Consider the following 14485-nt stretch of genomic DNA (forward strand, 5'->3'; position numbering starts at 1 on the left):
GTCCAGCCGAGAACATCAGCATCTCAGGGACCCCAGGAAAGAGGTTGTCAGTCAGGAGCAAAGTAACTGGACAAATGCTGCCAGAGCAAGCAGCACCAAGACCCATCTCCTGAACTTCCAAATTCAAACCAACTACTCCCTGCCCCTTTTCCTTCCCTGGCACCGCAGACACCCAGGCTAGTCATCGCACTGGAGTAAAGGAGCTTTTGTTGCAGCAGAGGTACCGGATGCCAGAGAGAAAGGCTGGCAATGAGGAGTCTCTGGGAGAAGTAGGAAGAAGAATAGCTCAAGTGTATGTTTGCCTAGCTCTGCGCCTACAGTCAAGTCGGGTCAAGGCCATAGGAACAAGCCCCAGAAGCAGAGCTGTGAGCAACACGTTGGTGCGTTGGGCCCTCATGCTGGGTGGAGCAAGGAAACCCACACTCACACCAACACAGAGCAGGCTAGGCCCTGTGGACTGCAGGTCCTAGCTTCTCCTCCTTCTCGAAAACAGCCAGAGATCAGACCTTTATCTCCAGAAATTCGGGAAGCAGGAAGCGGGGTCAAGGGCTCCAAAGGTATCTCTTCATGAGCCTCCTCATGGCCCCTGTGACCTCCTTGTTCCTCAGAGGGTAGATAAAAGGGTTTAACATAGGGGTGACAACTGTGTAGAAGACAGCAAGGTTTCTGGTCTGTGTCCCGAAAGGAGCCTGCCTGAGGCTTCATATAGGCAATAGTCCCAGTCCCAAAAAGGAGCATGACCACAAACAGGTGGGAAGAACATGTAGAGAAGACTTTTCTACGCCCCAGGGTTGTCGCAACCCCAAGGATAGTGGCAAGAATACACATAGGAGACCACAATCCGTGAGAAGGGGATCAGGATAAAGGCCACCTGACAGCAAGATTCTCCACTTCACCCTAGAAGGTGCTCCCACTAGCCAGTCTCAGCACAGGCAGGATGTCACACAGGAAGTGATGCACAGTGCTGGCACCGTGGAAGGGCAAGGCGAAGATGAAGATGGAGTGAGTGGTGCCAGTGATGACACCCATGAGGTAGGAGGCCCACACCATGCCAACACACGCCACCCACTTCATCAGGGTGGGATGGCGCAGCGGCCGGCAGATGGCGGCATACGGGTCATAGGCCATGACAGTGAGCAAGCAGCATTCGGTGACGCCAAAGAGGGCAAAGAAATACAGCTGGGTGAAGCAACTGGCCCGTGGGATGGTCGGGCGGGAGGAGAGGAGGTCAGCCAGCATCCTAGGCACAATGGTGGTGGTATATAGGATCTCCACCAGGGAGAAGTGGCGAAGGAAGAAGTACAAGGGGGAATGCAGGGCGGAGTCTGCCAGCGTCAGGACTACGATCGGGGAGTTGCCCAGCAAGGTGATCAAGTAAATGCAGAGCAACCCCCAAAACAGAGGGCACCAGAAAGAGCCAAAACCTGAGAACCCCATCAAAACAAACTCAGTTACTGCTGTGCCATTGCCACCCTCCATGTCCCCAAAGCCAGACTGGAAAAAATAAACAAAATCGGGCTCACGAAGCAGCAGGAGGTAGCTGGGAAAAGACAAGGGCTGCAGCAGAGAAGATGTGGGAAAGTCCATAAGAACATCCCAGCTCTTGGGAGTAGGATGTGTGAGCACACCCAGCCTGCTTTGACTCCTTCCCAGAGGAATGCCTCAGAGAAGGAGGAAGATAAACCAGGGCAGTTAGAGGGAAGATTGCAGACCGTCCTGGATGCTGAGTATTTGACAAACACCAAGGTGGTTTATTCCACCTGCCTGGGTTCTGGATTCTAGGAGCAAAGGAGTTCACTGGAAGAAAGTGGTTGAGAATACGGGCAGAAAAGTTGGGTGAACAGAGAGAATAAACAAAGCTGCAGGAAGAGACTGAAAGAAAAATGGATCCACCCTGAGCAGAGAGTGAGTAGAAATGACAGCAAAGAGTGAGAGTGAGAGAGAGAAGACACAGGACTGAAGGCCAAAGGCCGAGAACCTGTGCAGCTTTTACCTGCAGAGAGGTCCCACGGCCCTCAGAACGTGCCTCCTGAGCATAGTAACTCAATCCTCCCGAGAGCCTGGTTCCCAGAGCAGAGGGTGGAGAGGGAAAGTGGATGGGGGAAATGAAGAAGGAGGGAGGAAGTGGCTTCCTCCTGCCACATCTCAGTGCTAAACTGCCTGCCAGCAGGCCCAGGTGTAGAGCATCCCCGATCTCCGCCCAAGGACAACAGAGATCAATGTGGAGGGGCTGGCATGTACCCAGGGTCCGTCAGCAAGGCATGAATGAAGTTGGGCTCCGTGTTCTAACTCCCTGGTCAGTTTCTGTAGGCTGGACTGCTCAGTCCACTGTCCCCAGAGCTGCCGTCTGCCCAGCCCATCCGAGTTAGTTCCTAGCCTTCTTTCCACTGTCTGGAAAGAACTTTTTTAAAAACCCTTTTTGTAAAATAGTGCTAATCCTCGGAGAAAAGAACTGTTGAAATAGCAACTCTCAACCCAGCCCAGGATTCAAACCACTCCCCAGCTGCTGAAAGAGGCTGCAGTGTTCTCTGAACTTCAGAAACAGGAAAGTCTGTCTTAGATCTTGGTGGGGCAGATGGCTTCCCCTCCAGCAGGGGACCACAAAGGTGACCCAAGAGGATGCCTCAGTCACTAACGACGCAATGAATAAATACCTTCAAATTACATGTATCATTTAAATGAAAAAGATATGTTCTTCACTGCCACAGGCTCGTGTCGGATTTAGTGATCTAGGGAGATCCTTCTAGTTCAAAGCAGCCTGTTCTTTACTTGGGTTATTTTTTTTTTTTTTTCTTAGATTGTGAAAATTTTTATTTATTCTGAAAATAAATTTTAATTGTTTAAATTTAAGTTTAGATAAACAAACAAGTTTAAAGTGTTTAAATTCCAAAGAATTTATGCAGGTAGTTTGCCCTCAAAGAGGGAAAACACACTCCCTACCCCTTAAGTGTGGACTGTGCATTTTCTATAGAAAGAGGAGGGAGACGGGTAGGCAGTGGAGCCACTTGCCCACCACCTCCCCATGCAGGTGACCACGGTCAGCATCAACACTGATAAATCAGTCCGATAGCACTTGCCTTTAATATGATTTGAAGAAAAGAGCACTTCACCTCTGTGGCCTTCCTCCCATAACCCCAGGCTAATCACGAGAGGAAAACATCAGACAGATTCCAGTTGAGACTTCTCAAAACTTTCAAGTTCACCAACACAAGAAAAGACTAAGAAACTAAAAAAAATGACAACTAAAATGTAATGTAATAGTTACAGGAAAAGTACATTAAGTAAAAACTCAAGAAATCTGAATGAAATATGAACTTCAGTTAACCATTATAAATCAATATAGGTTAATAAATTGTGAAATATGCACATATTAATTTAAGATGCTACCAAGAGAGAAAACTGAATGTAGGATATGTGGGAATTCTTACATGCTCTCTTACACAATTTTTCTGTAAATCCAAAGCTACCCTAAAATAAAATGTTACTCTTTAAAGTTTATTAGCTGGGTGAGGTGATGTACACCTGTAATCCAGTGGCTCTGGAGACTGAGGCAGGAGGACCACAAGTTCAAAACCAGCCTCAGCAAATTAGCAAAGACCCTAAGCAACTCAGTGAGAACCTGTCTTTAGATAAAATATAAAAAAGGGCTACAAAAGCAACTGAGTAGTAGTTAAGCACCCCTGGGTTCAATTCCTGTTATCCAAAAAAGTTTCTTTGCTGACATGGAAAGAAGTTTAGAATATATTGGCAAGTGATAAAACAAGATAAAAACATTAAGTTTTCAATTAAAATTTGTATTAAGATAGATTAAAGATGATAGATAGATAGATAAACGGACAAGTTTATCTGACAGACAGACAAACTGACCAACCAAGGTACTGACAATGAATGAGAGGCTCTAAGTGAAATGGATTAGGGGTATTAGATATGTTCTTTTTGTTTTTGAAGTTTTTAATATATTTTAGATTCACTGATCATACGAAAAGTAAAAAACTATATAAACATTAAAATAAAATGATGGAACCAATTTATCTTGATATTTTAGTGTCTAAATTATTTTCAATTAATTATGCTTACTTTTAATTCAATTATGCCTACTTTTATATCTTTGAAAATATTTTATCACGAGTTCGAGTTTCTTAATTAGGTCAACAGTGAATGTTTCCAGTTGTCGCTGTCCGTTTTTCAAACGTATGCCTGGTAGAAAGCTACAGGCAGGCCTGGGGATGTGGCTCAGCAGGGCGATAGCCTAGCATGCGTGAGGTCCTGGGTTCAGTCCCCAGTAGGGGCAGGGGCTGGAGTCTACCAGCGAATCGCGGAATGGGCGGGTCTGGTTACAACATCTGTTACCGCACCAGGTTGATTTGGCTGATCAGTCTGGCTAGGTGTGTGTCCCCTTCCTCCCTCACTCCCTCCCAAAGCTGAGCCTTCAGTGGAAGAGGACGACCTTCCCCAATAGAGAAGGACCATTCTTGGGGCAAGGGTGTAGGAGTGGCTTTAGTCCCTCGCTGGAACCTCCAAACGAGTGCTGGAGGTTTTTCCCAGTTTGTAAAGTTCAACACGTCTGTAGTTTCCAATTAAAAGGAGTTATAAACAAAAATCGGCGTGGTGGATCCTGGAAAATGAACCAAAAAGAAAGATTTTTTGGGGGGTTAGTGGGTTTTTCTTATCCCCCCCCCCCCCCCCCGAAGTCTGCACAGTTCTGGAGCAGCAGGATTCTGGCGTTCTTGTAAATAAGATCACACTGCCTCCTTGTGGTTTATTCTCTGAAAAGCCACCTTAAACACTACCTGAACTGTGTTTGATGAGGAAAGGTAAGAGGAAGGGCCTTGAAGATCTACCTGTACTCTCAGTCCTCACAAAAAGAAATTAAGGTCAAGAAAAACTCCTTTTGGGCCTTTGATAAAATCCAGCACCCATTCATGTTTTTAAAAAAAAATGCTGGAGAACTTAAGGATAGAAGGAATTGACCTCAATATTATAAAGTCTGTTTATGTGATAAACCCAAAGCCAACATTGTACTGAATGGAGAAAAACTGAAAGCAAATATTCTGCTCTGTGCAGATAAATACACCACAGTGAAATCCACCTTTATGTATAAAGCACCCATTAAAAATAGATAAATAAATAGAAGGAAGACCAGTAGAGTGCAGAAAGAGGAATAGGGGCAGAGAAGAAGAGGGAAGGGAGAGAGGGGACTCCAGGGACAGAAATGGAGCAAGTTAATATTGGAGAAAATATAGCCTTTTAACAAATGGTACTGGAGAAACTGGATATCCATATGTAAGAGAATCCCTATCTCTTGTCCTTTCCAAAAGTCAATACAAGTGGATCAAACACTTAGGAATTAGACCACAAACTTTTCAACTGCTAGAAGAAAACATAGGGTCAACACTCTATCATATTGGTGCAACCACTGACTTCCTTAACAAGAACCCTAAAGCTCAAGAAATAAAACCAAGAATTAATAAGTGGAATGGCACCAAATTTAAAAGCTTCTGCACAACAAAGGAAGTGATTGAGAGTGTGAAGAGAGATCCTACGAAATGGGGGAAAATCTCTGCCAGTTACTCCTGCAATGGAGGATTAATATCCAGAATATATAAAGAACTCAAAAAACATAACCCCCCCAAAAAAAATCAATAAATGGGCAAAAGAACCAAACACATTTCTCAAAAGAAGAAATGCAAATGACCAACAAATATTTTTTAATGTTTAATATCTCTAGCAACCAGGAAAATGCAGATCAAAACTACACTAAGATTTCATCTCACTCCAGTCAGAATGGTAATTACCAAGAATACAAATTATAATAAATGCTGTCAAGGATATGGGGGGCGGGGGAAGTACACTCATCCATTGTTGGTGGAGTTATAAATTAGTACAACCACTATGGAGATCATTCCTGAAAACACTAGGAACAGCTCCACCATATGACCCAGATATCCTAAAGAACTAAAATCAGTATACTATTGTGATATGGCCACATCAATGTTTATAGCAGTGCAATTCACAATAACCAAGCTATGGATCCAGCCCAGGTCAACAAATGTATGGGTTAGGAAAATGTAGTATATATACACAATGTAGTTTCACTTGGCCATAAAAAAAGAATGAAATTATGGCATTTACTGGTAAATGGAACCAGACAACATCATGTTAAGTGAAATAAACCAGACTCAGAAAGTCAAGGATTGAATGTTTTCTCTCACATGTGGAAGCTAGAGCAAAGTAAGGGGAAAAGAGGAGTGTGTGATCTCCTAAGGACAGAGGGAAGATCAATGGAGTAGAAAACGGAGATTGAGAGAGAAAGCAGAGGATGGGAAAGGGGAGGAAATGTGGAATTAATTTGATAAAATTGTGCTATGTGCATGTATAAATGTACCACAGTGAATTCCACCTTTCTGTATATCTATAAAGCACAAATTTTTTTAAAATAAATAAATACATAGAAGGAAGACTAAAAGAGTAGAGGAAGGGACATAGGGGAGGAGAGAGGAAAGGGGGGGGCAAAAATCGAGCAAATTAAATTCCACACATGTATGATCATGTCAAAATGAACCTAACTATTGTGTAGGACCATAATGCACTAGTAAAAGCATTTTTTTAAAAAAGAAGGAAGAACTTATTTTGGCAGAGCTAAGTCTGGTAATAACATGTATAACATATAGGACATAGCCACATTACATAAATTACCTCCTTTAATCCTAATACAATAAGGTTTAAATAATCCCACACCACAGGTAAGGAAACTGGGCTAATAGAGTTAAAACATCTTGTCCGAGGTCATACAGACTGGCAGAAACAGAGTCACAACTCAAACCAGTCCATCTGCCCCCAAAGCCATATAACTGAATGCTATAAACCCAACCTCCAAATCCAACACCCAGCACACATGTCTGTGTGATCTTTCTGCATCTAGGTCACAGAAAGAAGATGCCTTGGAGATGCCTGCTCTAATTCCATCATGTTACAGAAGAGGAAACAAAGATGGAGGGAATATGTAATTTTTCCATAGTCACCAAGGGACAGAGCTAGGACTGGTCAGGGTCTCTCTAGGTCTCTGTTCTACCAACTTGTCTACTGCAGTTCTGTGGATGTGTATCTTGTGTGCCCACATGTGTGTGGAGTGTGTATGTGTGTGTGTGTGTGTGTGTGTGTGTGTAGTAGCAATCCAACTATTAGAGTCACCAGGAAAGCTCCAGATCAATCCCCAATAGTAACAGGAGCTGCTCCAATCAGCCCTGTTCCATCACAGAGTTTGAGGTTCAATCCAGGGATCAAAGCTCAGGGGAAGGAAGAGCACATTGGTGGTAAGGTATCACAGCTGGGTCCCTGAGGGTCTAAAGGCATTTCAGTGGTGGCAAGATCCCAGGCACATATTTCCCTAAAATCCAATGAGGGTCGCTCCGTAACTCCGGTTTCAAGCAGAGGATATCTATTTCTTGGTAAGACAGTTTTTGCTGCTTATTGATCCCCTGCTGTTTACCCCATTTGTCTGCTGTGATCACCTGCAGTCTGCCAGCATATCAACGCGTTTTTTTGAGTGCAGATTGCTCACTGTCACGCGCCTATCATCTGCCATTTGCCTGCCTCTTGCCTGTCCAACGTCTGCCTTACTCCTATCGATCACCCAACGCACAAGGTTCACCTCCCGATTGTCCAACAACAGTCAGCAAACTGATCGCCAACCGCCAGTGGACCACCAGCTGCCTGCTGTTGCCTGGAAGTTCACTGTCACAGTACCAGCAGGTTTGATCACACGTGGCTGCCGCCATTTTGAGACAACAGCCAGGCCCCATAGGACCCCTGGCCAGACTGACTGAGCCCTGTGTCCAGGATCCCTTCAGCCTGACCCATCACTCCCTGCCTCTAGGGCCCTCACATCGACTGACTGCTCCCTGCCGCCAAGACCCCCAGACCAACTGACTGCGTCCTATCACCGGGACCCCAGACTGACTGATTGCAACCGGCCTCCAGGATCCCACAACCATACCAAACACACCCCGCCTCCAGGACTCCTGCCTGACCAACTGCATCCCGCCTCCAGGACCTCCTGCTGACCACGGCCACACCCTGAACTGCAGCTCCCCATTTGCCAACACGTTTCAAAGCCAGAGCAGTCATCTTGGATAATCCTGGAAGCTGTAGCTCCGATCTTTATGTGGGGCAAATCCCATCCTGAGACGCCTGCTAGAGGCTTGAAGCTCATTGTCAGGTACCTCTCATGCATCAGGCTACTGAACTCTGGGAAGTTTCATTACTATATGACTGTTATATTGTAGATTTTCTTTTTTCTCCTTATTGAAAAAATTTAAGTTTTATTTCTTTACTTTTCTTGCTCTCTTTTCCTTTTGTTTACCTGTTCCCTCAGAGTCTCTTTCTCCCTTTTTTGCATGCTAACATCCAATTTCTTTTGATTACACTCTCACCCTTTATATTATCTACTTCTATTATCTAACTTCTATTATCTACTATCTAACTTCTGTATATTCTTTTCTTATCCCATTAACAGCCACATTCTACATCCCTCTTTGTCCTCCATTTGAAACTGCAGACCTTATTGCAAATCTGTTTGTTTTACTGAAGATAATATTTGAACTCATTCTGTTTATTATGACAATTTTGTTATTGTCCTCCTAGGGGCTATTTGGTCTAGGATTGCATAGTGTCTGAATTGGGCACTGCTAATATTGATCTCCCCTTAAAGAAAGGGCTTTGGAAACCTATAGGGCCACTATAAGCCTATAGGGGGAAATCTGCAATACCTCAGATCTGCACTACTAGAGGGGAAGATACATGAACAACATGAAAAAACAAGGGAAGAAAATGATCCAAACAAATCTAGATTCCATATTAATAGAATCCAATGACAGTATGTTAGAAGAAATGTCAGAAAAGGACTTCAGATTATACATGATTAAGATGATTCTCGAAGCAAAGGATGAGATAAGAGAGCAAATGCAGGCAATGAATGATAATACCAATAAGCTGAAAGAGCAACTGCAGGAAGCAAAAGATCATTTCAACAAAGAGATAGAGATTCTCAAAAAAACCAAACAGAAATTCTTGAAATGAAGGAAACAATAAACCAAATAAAAAACTCAATGGAAAGCATCACCAAAAGACTAGACCACTTGGAAGACAGAACCTCAGACAATGAAGATAAAATCCAATGTGTAAGGCTCGGAGGCCTACATGAGGCCATCAGTGTATCAGATGAACAGATGTTTCCAGTCACATGCCCTGTTTTAATTAGCTTTTTGTTTCAAATGCGAAAATGACCAACAAGAACAACTTAGAGAAGAAAAAATTTATTTGGGACTCAGTTTCAGAGGTTTCAGTCCATAGATGGCCAACTTCATTGCTTTGGGCCGGTTGTGAAGAATCTCCTCATGGAGGAAGGGCCCAGCAGAGGAAAGCTGCTCAATTCATACTGGGATCAGGAAGCAGAGAGTGAGAGAAAGAGAAGAGGCCACAGGGAAGATGCCCCTTCCAGGGTACACCCCCAGTGATCTACCTCCTCCATCCATGCCCCACATACCTACAGTTACAAGCCAGTCCCTTCAAACTAAGATGGACTGATTAAGTTACAGCTCTCATAATCTGATCATTTTATTTCTGAATATTCCTACATTAACAGGAGCTTTGGGGTATACCTCATCTACAAACCGTAACATGCCCAAGGACAGAAGCTTCTTCCAAGTTTCTGCCTCAGCAGCAGAACTCAATGTTCTACATGAGACCCTAGGGAGCAGCAGGCACACTGAGGCCAAAGCAAAGAGGGTGCAACAAGTGGCACTGGCAAGAGAGAGGAAAACACGTCCAGAGACAAGGGCAGAACTTCCCTGATGCCCCCCAAGTGCCAATGAGCAGAGAGCAGGAGTCTCTCTCACCACAAGTGGGATGTTTCCATTCTGATATGTGTGTAGGTGAGGTGCTGCAGTATTTGGGGTGTGTACTGGCAGAAGGACGTGGGGGAAGCCAAGGAGAGGGAAAATGAACTGGAGGATAATGAGAAAATAAGAAAGGGGACCAGAGGCTGCTGGTCAACCCCACAAAGATTAGAAGATGAAACTGGCCTCATGCCGAAGACATTACCCACACATTGAAGAAGCTAGAATTGTGGTATTCTCTTCCCTAGAGATCATGAAAAAAGATGTAAGGCTGAGAAAGCCTTTACTCTGAGCCCCAGCACTTCCGGACTCTTCTGGGCCAAGCTTGCTTTCTTAGGGAGAATGGGTAAACGAAGATCTCAGAGGGGTTAAGAGCTCCTGAGAGAGAACATTTGGGACAGGGTAGAGCCTCTTCAACCCCCTGAGATCCTTCTTACACTTCAAGTCTGAGCAGTAACTTGCATCCAACCGGATGCAACTTAATGATTAACAAATCCTTTCTCCCTGTGGCTGCTGGAGAAGCTTTAATTAATTCCCTCGGGTCAACCAAGTTTCACTGTCTCCCTCAGGTCTGCGCCCCAGCTTCGTAGCCCCCAGTGCCTCTGCAGCAGTAATTAACCTGCTACAAATGAAACATCTCCAGCAGCATAGCAGTAATTACAGCCACAAAAACTCCACAATTAATCTTGCGCTCAACATTTAAAATAGAAAAAAAAAAAAAATGGCATCCTAATCTGAATAGATCACTTGAGCAATTTCCCTGCATTATCCCTTTTGGCCTCACACCAACCCTAGAGAGAGAGACCTGGCAGTATTAATCACTGGCCTGTTTCAGTGATTTAAAAAAAAAAAAAAAAAAAAAAAAAAAACTTAGGAGCCAAGTGATTAAAAAGTCACTTGGCCAACAAGGATGGAGCTGAGACCTAAAACCTAAAAGTCAAATCCCTGGACAGTAACCCCAAGATACTCTCCAGCACACAGTTCTGCCCATCTTGAGACCCCCAGCTCCCACCAGCTCTGTCCCCACATCTGCTATCTATCCTTGGAAAACCCAACTCTTTATAACACCAAAAGACTGCAGTGTCCTACAAAGCAACCCAGTTACAGCTGACCTCCTCAAGAAGTCCCCCAATTCTCACACCCTGACTCCTACCATCAAGCCAGATCCTGGAGCAGGAGAGAGTCCACCCCAGGGGCAGGTCATTCATCCCTGCCACAGTTCCCACTATGCCTCTGTCACACCACCCACAACTCTGCCCAGTTACTACTTCCTTCTACCCTGATCTCATAGCTAAGGACACCCCTATTGTTTATACTTACTTTCAATAAGAGTTCACAGCATAAATAGATTACCATAACATATAAAACACCATAAGGTGGCAAAATTTAATAGTTTAAGAAAATAAAGTTTTTAAAAGAAAGTTAGTGATGCAAAACCGAGTTCAGAATGAAACTAAAAATTGTCTAAAGTAAGATCTATGCCTTTCCTAAGGGTGGGCCACAAATTTGGCTCAAAACTTTTTAGCAACCAACCCAAAAAGGACAGTCTGATCCCATTCTTGAGTTAATGGTGTCCATGAGATAAAACAGAGACAGATTACACAGAGAAAGTACAACTATTCTTGGAACTAAAGCCAGACAGAAATTTCTCCCAAGGCCACTCCTAGAGAGATGCCTATGGTCCACAGCCTTACCATTACCTTGACAGTGAGTTTTCTAAGATGTATGAGACAACTTCCCTCAACACAAGGGATGCCTCTGTACCAAAGGACCTCTGCTGCTGCGGGATAAATAGGATGCTCCCTGTATTCTCTCCTGATGGAGCTTGATCAAGGCAAAATTTCTCAACCTCAGCACTATTGACTTTGGGACCAGGTAACTCTTTGTTGTGGGGCTTGGTGGTGCATCCTAGGATGTTTAGCAGCATGCCTGGTCTCCATCCACCCGACAGCAGTAGCATCCTTCTCTCCCTCCAATAGTGACACCAAAATGTCTCCAGACATTGCCAGTGTCTCCTGGGAGACAAAATTGCCCCCAGTTGAGAACCAATGATCCAAGGGCAGAAATCATTGCTCCTTTTTTTTTTTTTTAAATGTAGAGAAGCAAAGAAGGAACACCTAGTTTTATTTTTATTATTTTTACAGTTTTACTGAGGTGTAATTTATGTACCATAAAATCCACTCACTTAACATACGCAATTCAGTGGTTTTTAGTATGTTCACACATCGCTCAACCGTCACTGCGATGCAATTGTACAACATTTTCATCATGCCAAAGAGTAACTCCATGCCCCTCCGCCGTCAAACCCCATTCTTCCCTTTCCCCACCTCCCAGCGACCACTAACCTAGTGTCTCTCTGTATTCACCTATCCTGGGCATTTTGTGTAAAAGAATTATTCATAAGGCAGGCACAGCGCCATAAGCCTGTAATCCTAGAAATTCGGCAGTCTGAGGCAGGAGGCTCACAAGTTCAAGGTCAGTCTCAGAAATTTAGCAAGACCCTGTCTCAAAAGTTTAAAAGGGGCAGGGTACTTGGGGGCACAGTTCAGTGGTAGAGTGCTTCCCTAGCATACACAAGGCCCTGGGTTCAATCCCCAGTACAAAAAAGAAGAATAATTATTCAATGTCTGACCTTTTATAACTTGCTTCTTTCACTCAGTATCTTGTATTCAAGATTCATCAATGTTGGGGCATGTGTCAGTACTGCAATTCTTTTTATTGCCAAATAATATTCCATTGTATGGATGTATTTTATTTATTCCTTCATCGGTTCATAGCATTGGAGTTGTTTACACCTTGAGTCTGTTATAAATAATTCTACTACACACACTCATGTACAAGTTTTTTTCATTTTGAGGAGTATATAACTCAGAATGAAATTGTTGGGTCATAGGGCAACTTTATGTTTAATATTTTTTGTTGTTGTAGATGGACACAGTATCTTTATATTTTTTATTTATTTTCTTATATGGTGCTGGGATCAAACCCAGGGTCTCACACATGCTAGGCAAACACTTTACCACCAAGCCCCAACCCCAGCCCCTATGTTTAATATCTTAAGGAACTGTCAAATAGTTTTTCAAAATGGTTGCAGCATTTTACATTTCCACTAGAGTGAGTGAGGATTCCAATTTCCCCACAACTCCATCAACATTTGTTGTTGTCTTTATTTTAGTCATTCTAGTATGTGTAAGTGGTATCTTATTGTGGTTTTGATTTTCATTTTCCGATGGCTAATAATGTTGAGCATCTTTTATGTACTTATTAGTTTTTTTTAATATCTTCCTTGGAGAAAAGTCTTATTCAATCCCTTTTCCCTTTTTTTTAAGTATTTTTTAGTTGTATTTGGACACATTACCTTTATTTTTATGTGGTACCAAGGATTGAACCCAGTGACTTATACATGAGGGGCAAGTGCTCTACCACTGAGCTACAACCCTGGCACCCATTTTCCCTTTTTTAAATTAGATTAAAAGATTGTAAGATAGTTTTGTGTATTCTGGATACAAGTCTCTTATCAGACACAACTTGCAAATATTTTCTTCTGTGGATTATCTTTTTACTTGATTGATGGTGTTCTTAGAAGCATAAAAACTTTTTCATTTGGAAAAGTTTACTATTACTATATAGATGTTTACAGCTATGTATTTTCTTCCTTGACCAATTTAGCTATTTAAGAACAAGACATTTAATTTCTACATATTTTGTGAACACCCCAAATTTCTTTATATTCCATTGTGTTCAGAGAACATACTTGGTATGATTTGAATCCTTTTAAATTGATTGGGCCTTATTTTGTGATTTAAGATGTGTTCTATCCCAAAAAAATGTTTCATGTACATGCGGAAAGAATGTGTATTCTGCTGCTTTCAGATAAACTGTTCTACAGGTGTCGGTTAAGTCTAGTTTATAGTACTGTTTTATTTTTTCTAGTTGATCCTCTGACTAGTTGTTCTATCTTTTTTTAAAATAGAATGTAAACGTCTTTAACTATTTTTGTGGAACTATCTATTTCTCTCTTCAGTTTGGTCAGGGTTTGCTTCATATCTTTTGGAGGCACTATTTCTAAGTGACTGTACTAATATCAGGCCAAAGAAAATAGAGTTTAAGACAAAAATTGTTGCTATAGATGCAGAAGATCATTTTAGGATGGCAACAGGTTCAATCTATCATGAAAGAAATACAGATTAGAGTATAAATAAATAAAGTAGAAAATAGAGTATCAATAAATAAAAAGTCTCTTTGAAATAACAAAGTTAAACTTTTAACTAGCCTAACCAAGAAAAATGAGAGAAAAAAATCAAATTACTAAAATCAGGGGGCCATTCACACCTGTAATACCAGCAACTCCGGAGATGGAGGAAGAGGATCACAAGTTCAAGGCCAGCCTCAGCAACTTAGCAAGGTCTTAAACAACTTAGCAAGACCCTGTCTCAAAATTTAAAAAAAAAAAAAAAAAGCTAGGGATGTGACTTAGTGGTTAAATACCTCCAGATTCAATCCCTAGTATCGCAAAAAAAAAAAAAAAAAAAAAAAAAAAAAAATTTACTAAAATTAACAATGAAAGAGGAGATATCACTACTAACCTT

General features: G+C 42.5%; 1 pseudogene; it reads right to left on the reverse strand.

Moving 5' to 3' along the window:
* Positions 1–542: 542 nt before the first annotated feature.
* LOC124982921 (olfactory receptor 9-like) lies at positions 543–1479 on the reverse strand (annotated as a pseudogene).
* Between the last annotated feature and the right edge of the window lie 13006 nt (positions 1480–14485).

This window comes from Sciurus carolinensis, chromosome 4 (assembly GCF_902686445.1).
Source record: "Sciurus carolinensis chromosome 4, mSciCar1.2, whole genome shotgun sequence".
In the NCBI taxonomy this organism is placed as follows: Eukaryota; Metazoa; Chordata; class Mammalia; order Rodentia; family Sciuridae; genus Sciurus; species Sciurus carolinensis.